The sequence below is a fragment of the Trachymyrmex septentrionalis genome, unplaced genomic scaffold (assembly GCF_001594115.1).
Source record: "Trachymyrmex septentrionalis isolate Tsep2-gDNA-1 unplaced genomic scaffold, Tsep1.0 scaffold29, whole genome shotgun sequence".
NCBI lineage: Eukaryota > Metazoa > Arthropoda > Insecta > Hymenoptera > Formicidae > Trachymyrmex > Trachymyrmex septentrionalis.
In genome coordinates this window covers 175,459-182,266 of record NW_017305451.1, presented here as the reverse complement: position 1 = coordinate 182,266, position 6,808 = coordinate 175,459, and the positions used below count along the sequence as shown (strand labels likewise).

General features: G+C 27.8%; 1 protein-coding gene across 4 annotated transcripts in view; it reads left to right on the top strand.

Annotated features, from left to right (window-relative positions):
* LOC108749434 (neutral ceramidase) overlaps positions 1 to 6,808 on the top strand; it is a 67,824-nt gene that overhangs the window by 3,278 nt on the left and 57,738 nt on the right. For 2 of the 4 annotated variants that reach the window (XM_018488153.1, XM_018488149.1), the window contains exon 1: positions 375 to 623. The exons of 1 other annotated variant lie outside the window; for it this stretch is intronic. The gene's annotated coding sequence lies outside the window, so the exon portion shown is untranslated. Of the gene's footprint in view, positions 1 to 166; positions 324 to 374; positions 624 to 6,808 lie in introns of those variants that run through there. One more of the 4 variants, XM_018488151.1, reaches the window with a different exon arrangement.

Genomic DNA, 6,808 nt, shown 5'->3' with positions numbered 1-6,808 from the left:
GTGTGTGTGTGTGTGTGTGTGTGTGTGTGTTTGAGGATTAGTATATGTGCGGTAAGAATAATAGCCGTAGAATTGTTCCCCCTTCTTCACACCAGCAACTATGTGAGTCCCAATGTTGGGTTTGGTTTGGTATCCGAGCAGAGTCTCTCTCTGTAGTGATGGGCCGGTGACCTGCATTGCAGTCCCAGTTGGCGCCGCATCAGTTGCGTGTTCACTTTTCTTACCTCCGGAGATCCAGCAAAATCAACGATCTTCGACAAAGCGATCAAGTGAATCGAGATCGTGCACTTTATAAAAACATTTGTTGATATTTTAACTGATTGGTGCGTGCCTCTCTTGTATACATATACACGTATATATACATCTGTAGCAATAACTCGAATTATAACGTTAGTACACTACTGGTTATGCGAATTCCACTTAAATTCGTCATGCACTGCAGCTGTGACATATTCTTCTTTGTTCCCTGGACCGTATGACCGGAAATGGTGACACTTCGTTTATGGGAAATTGAGAGTTTACAAATTTTGTAACAACCAGTTTGCCGATGTATTTGTTTATTACAAAGCAGCATTGTTGGAACAATTACATGTGGTTAAAATTGCAGTAAACGTGACTTACAGGTGACTTTAAATTTATTCGCACATCATTACTAACAGATGATACTATCATTTTTCGAAAAAGTTATATTATTTTCATATACTGATTCCTTTTATATTTATTTTCCTTTTTATATTTATTACTTCAAATGAGATATGCAAGATAAATATTTTCTATTAGATAATAACATATGCTTGTCATTTTTATATCATAATCTTACCACAAATATCTGATTCGTTAAATATTATATATATATAAATAGCAATTCGTTAAATATACAAAAATTCTATTATATGTATATTTATTTTTTTAATTATATTTAAAAATATAAATACATAAAATTGTACACAAAAAAGTAATTTTACAAAAGAAAGAGGGATGTATGAACATATTTTCACATATATTTATACATGTTTATGAACATTTATGTATGTTTATACATATTAATATATATTGATGAGTGACAAATTTTTTTACCTGATAATATATTATATTTATGGTATGTTTTTATATATTAAAATCAGCTAAAAACAAATTATACAATAAAATTTTTTCGATTTTTTTTTTGCAAATTACGTAGTTCAAATAATAGCAGCTATAGTATTAATAATATTACATCATTTTATATGTTTGTAGTTTCATAAATCAGTTTTAATCATACTTTTTCTTTTCATTTTTTTTCATAATTTTAAATATAAAATCGAGATGCATCATAAACCAACACATTTGACTATATGACAGATTATGAGCTAAATAAAACTAAATTTTCATAGTACGAGTATTGCATTAAAGTGTCAAATAGCCTTATTGGAGCTGAAGGCAATTGTATATTTATATAGGAAAATTAAAAAAAAAAATCTGTTGCGTTACATGTTTGTATCTTGCAGAGCAGCATAAAGTATGCATATAAATCAGTAAAAAACGTTTTATATCAAAAAAGAAAACTTTTAGAAAATCTTATATACATTCCCTTGTATGTATTTTGTACAGATGTGAAAGAATAGGAATATGTGTCATTACTGTCTATTCTGTCAGCTTTGAGGCCTATTTTGTTAGACGCTCATTTTGGCTTAACTTAAGAAAAAGTTAATTATTGCAAAATTGCAAACAGTACTATTAAAACTGCTACATTATGATAGAAGATACTTCCTAGTTTGTATTTATGTTATTTCTAAAGTTTTACTTTTACTGTTTAAAAACCAATCCAAAAATAATGTGATATGTCTGCATCTGTGATCTTCCTCTACTTTTAAAATAAACATATTTTATTTTACAGGCATTCTACAATAAGCTATTGGTCATAAATCAGAAATTAGAAGTTAAAAATTGATCAATCACAGTTTTTAGCTTTTGACTTCTGATTTTTATGACTAATGGCTTATTGTAAAAGATCTATTAAACATAGAATATAAATATATAGAATATAAAACTGTAAAAATACAGAATGTTATTATATAGGATGTCTAATATCTATCCTTCCACATTTCATTTTAAAATTATAAAAAGCCGCGAAATATGTGTTTGATCATTTCTGCTACTCGCAATCTTCTGACGATCAAATACGTATTTCACGGTTTTTCATACTTTGAAATCGTTTCCGAAATGTAGGAATGGCCACTGTATAATTTTATAGACATCTCGTAGATATAAATTTTAAAATGTAGATAAATTACACACAATGCTAAATTTTTATCAACTTTTTGTTTCTTAACGAGTAATGAGCATTTTCTGACCTTGTAAGGGCACTTTTTACATTAAAATAGTGTACTTTACAAAAAATTCCATTACTTTTTAATTTATAAATTTTGTTTTATATTTCTTACCTGTAATAATGCAAGTTCATAATAATGTTATACGTATATATACATAAGAAATTAAAGAATAATTTCAAAAATTATATAGGTTCTAATGAAAATAAATCAATAATAAAAAGCCTTTAAGAACCGACGCAGGTTGTTGCGAATTAGAATTTATTAGATAATATTTGATACAATTAAAAGTTAAATGTTTCCAAGGTTATCAACTGAATCGTCAATGTCATTATTTTTGTTATAGTCCGGGAGATGATGATACTAATTTGATCTTTTTTATACTAATTTGTTATTTGGAAGTCATTAATTCGTCATTTATTTGGTAAACATGAAGGAAACGCAAGTATAATCTCCCGCAGTTTTAAAATTGATAACGTGTAATTGAAGTAAATAATTTTTTGTCTTTTTTCTAATTACTACCTGGCGTTTGTTTCTAGTGATAGTTTACGTCAAAAAACGGATTTCCTCATACAGCACAGAACGTTGAAAGAATGTTGCTGAGATATTGCAATGTTGAATGTTGAAGCAATGTTTTATCAGTGTTGTGTCTATATTGATTCTTCAACATTGATTGTTAATATTGCTGCAACGTTAAAATAATATTGAGCAAACTATATATCAATATCTGTTTTATTTTATAAAAAATGAACAAAAACAAAATATCATGTAAACAGATTTAAATTATTCAAATTAATCTTTCAATGAAACTCGATATCTATCTATATATTTACGCGAGAATTGGTCGCGCATGCAGACTACTCGTGCGTGTGATATTGTTTGTTCGTCCGATGCGCGACGTCGACTCGTGGTCTTTGTACATATAGCTATATGTTAACAATTATACATCTACTAACATTTAGTATTCATAGATCATCGAAGTAGCAGTTTCCGTATGATCGCATAAGTCAAGCATACCACGTGGAGATACAGATTCGAATGAGTGACTGCTTAAGAAAATAAGAAAATTAATTTTTGAAGTAGGAAGCGTTTTTTTTAAAATTATTTTTTAATAATTTTGTCCTGTGTGTTCCGGAATATAATGTTAATCCATAATAATATTTATCTTAATAATAAAATAAAATTAATTAATATAATGTCGCATGAATTACAACGTCTCACAAACATTGTAATTCAACGGACATTATTCTGCAACAGACGATTCTGCAACATCTTTTCGCAACATTGAATCTACATTTCGCGATGTTACTGCAATATTCGCAATGTTACAATTCAACGTTTTTGAGATATTAATTCAATGTTAGTGTGCTGTATGGGATTGGAAGATGCTATACTATTTCCGTGAGTCAAAGGGGCAAACAAAGCTGAAGTGATAAATTTCTAGTGAAAAAAAAAAGATTTGTTATCGGCTTTTTTTTTTGTGTATAACTGATCACAGAAAGATTGCAACTCTTTTTTTCGATGAGTTTCGAAATGCAACCAACTTATCAAGCGATTGATTCTTATTTGTGGATCCATGAATAAGAATCAATTACTCAATGGGCAAGCTGTACATTACTATTTTTACTATAAAACATGCAAAAATTCACATGCCATACCATTTGAGGGTCCTAAGAGTTGTTATGCTTGTCCTAACGCGTCGAATTTTGAAATAAGCAAACAAATTATGACTTTTAGTTTAAAATAATATATAACTATATATATGAAATTTTTTTACATTTCCCTATTGTAAATTTGATTTTTTCTAAAACAAATAATGCGAAAATTATCTTTTTAATTATTTTTCTCATTATTATCATTATTATATTTATATTTTACTTTAAAAAGTAATTTTACGAAAGAAAAAATGTGTGTGGACATGTATGGACATATTTCATATGTATATAATTATATATGTTTATACATATTTATGTATGTTTATAATTTTGACAATTCAGTAAAAATTATATTCGCAAATGAACATGTAACCTCAAAACAGATCAAACAACAGGCAATGCAACTCTAACGCGTCGAAAAGTTGTTCGTACTGCCTGTTCTATTTTTTGTCCCATGCACGTTGTAGTGTTAAATTTGGATTATTATATGATAGGTTATGCATCGAATTTATGGAATTCTGATTGGATGGCTCATTCCCTGTTTTTATTATCTGTGCTTTTTATTATGTTTCTTTTATACTACCTCTGCTTTCTCTGAAAACAGAAACAGACGCAACGGGATTATAGATCCTGTTAAACTGTCATTTTAAGCTATGAATATTTGATACATTTGTCGTTGACTTATACATTATGTTATTATATTATAAACTTAATTTTAATCCTCGGAAGAAACCGACTTTCGGATATAATGTTTAAAATATTATTTATTTTAAATAAGCATGATAAGTGACAATTATCCAAACATTTTTATAAGTACTACATAAGTAGTATAGTTTGATGTAAAATAGATCTCTGATTTTATTCCGTTTTTCGAAGATACGTATAACGTGAAACGTTTATCTGTTTAAATTTGCTTTCAGAAAAACATTTACTTATAAGAGTAAACGTTTACACGTATAATTAGTATGTCCGTTTTAGAAACGGTTTTCCGAATATACGTGTTTTAAACCAGGGCCTGGTATTATATATTTAAACGAGAATATATTTACATATATATTTAGTACATCCATCTATGAAACCGTCTTGCCGAATATTTTAACGTTTTTTTTATAAAATTAAAAATCGATTTTATTTGTTTCGCATTTTCTTATAGTTTCATATTTTAAAAAGCACGCGCTATTCGTGCCATTTACTCTTTTAATTAATTAATTATTATACTATAGATATATATATATATATATATATATATATGTATAGTATATATAGATATATTTTAAATAGAAACCTTTTTTTCGATCTATTTTACATTAAACTATACTACTTATGTAGTATAGTAGTACTTATAAAAATGTTTGGATAATTGTCATTTATCATGCTTTTTTAAAATGAGTAATATTTTAAACATTATATCCGAAAGTCAATTTTTCGTGAACCCACGTACTTAACGTATATAACTATAGCTAAGCCGTTTGAAGTTGGCCTCCTATTTGATAAAATTAACTTTCTATAGCTGATATGATTGTTTCTATAGCTCCTCGTTTGCACATTTCGAATTTTCGTTTGCACACTTCTAATAAAAAAGTTATTTAAAAAACAATTTTGGGTAGGGGCTAACTTCACACTAGCTTCCCAACTTCGAGCAAATTGGATTGAAAAGGTATTAGGCCCGATTGCACCAATGTTATTTTGATTTTAAGCGAGACTTAAATCTCTATCTGCCTCGTTTAGAGCGAAAAAGAGACAGAGGTCGAGAGAGTTTTAAATCTCACTTAAAATTAAAGTAACGTTGGTGCAATAGGGCCTTAATCGATAGATTTTCATTTGCATATTCCGAAGCAAGATAGTAAGTTGATTTTGCACACCTTTAGTTACAAAATTATTAACAAATGAGTGTTAGGTGCCAAATTGAAAATTCACGCGACAAAAATTATGTTTTTGGCAATGTTATTGACGATTATGGTTTCGACTTCGCTAAATAACAAGAATATTACATTTAAATCGACATTAAATAGACGACGTCACTATACTTTGATAAATTTAAGTGGATTTAACATGTTTTTTATGGAATGTAATCATAATTTAATTGAGAAACTTACATACCACCGGCATTAGCATTAAGTACACAAAGCGTACAGCGTGGAGGTTAAAAGAATAGCATTTCTCATTGGCAGAACTAGTGCGCATTTAGAACTCAGTGCATTTTAAAGCCATTGTACAAGCCGACATAAAGATTTGCTCGTATAATTAGCATATTGGTTTATTAAAAACGCTTATCTGAATACACTGTTTCAATGTTTTATATATTTTTTCCGTTTTTATTACATTTAAATGTTTCATTTTTATCAAAAATATTCAATTTACATTTATTTTTAACAAAAAGAATTTTTTATTTTTTCAACCCTATACTAGGAATACTCCTTGATAAAGGGATAAACATTTATAAAAGAAAAAACGTAAAAATGTTCGAGATGTTTTTTTATAGATGTTTTCAGATAGATATGCTAAATATACGTATTCTCATTTAAACGTATAATAGCGAGTTGTACTAAAAACACGTATATTCGAAAAAATGTTTCTAATAAATGCTAATTATACGTATAAACGTTCGTATATTTTCATTCAAACGTATAATAGTAAAAATGAGAATAAGCGAGTATGTAAAAGCTAATGTAAAATAAAATTTGTTTACACGCAGTTTGTTTTTTTTTTTGTAAGATATAATTTAATTCTCTACAATTTTTGTTTTAGTACTTTGTTAGAAAATGCATACTGATTTGTAAAAATATATAAAATAATCCTAATTTTAGAGATTTTTAGGAACTAATTTTTTAAGGAAGAATTTTT